Source organism: Catharus ustulatus, chromosome 7 (assembly GCF_009819885.2).
Source record: "Catharus ustulatus isolate bCatUst1 chromosome 7, bCatUst1.pri.v2, whole genome shotgun sequence".
NCBI classification, from domain to species: domain Eukaryota; kingdom Metazoa; phylum Chordata; class Aves; order Passeriformes; family Turdidae; genus Catharus; species Catharus ustulatus.
In genome coordinates, this window is record NC_046227.1 from 39,687,959 (window position 1) to 39,688,362 (window position 404).

The window sequence follows — 404 nt, forward strand, 5'->3', positions numbered from 1 at the left end:
GATTCTGTGATCCAGTGATTGATTCTGTGATCCTGTAATTTGTTCTGTGATCCAGTGATTGATCCTGTGATCCTGATTGATTCTGTGATCCTGTGATTGATTCTGTGATCCTGTGACTCTGTGATCCCGTGATTCTGTGATCCCATGATCCTGTGATCCTGAGCCCAAGTTACAAAGTGCAGTTATAAAGTGCAATCTCCTCTGGGCAGGAGGCTGCTGGAACTTTCCTCCCCTGCTGCAGGTCCTGCTGCTGATGGCCGGGTTGGAGCAGCCCTGGGCTGGAGCTGAGAGCCCCCAGGCTGGAGCTGAGAGCCCCCAGGCTGGAGCTGAGAGCCCCCAGGCTGGAGCAGCCCTGGGCTGGAGCTGAGAGCCCCCAGACTGGAGCTGAGAGCCCCCAGGCCGTG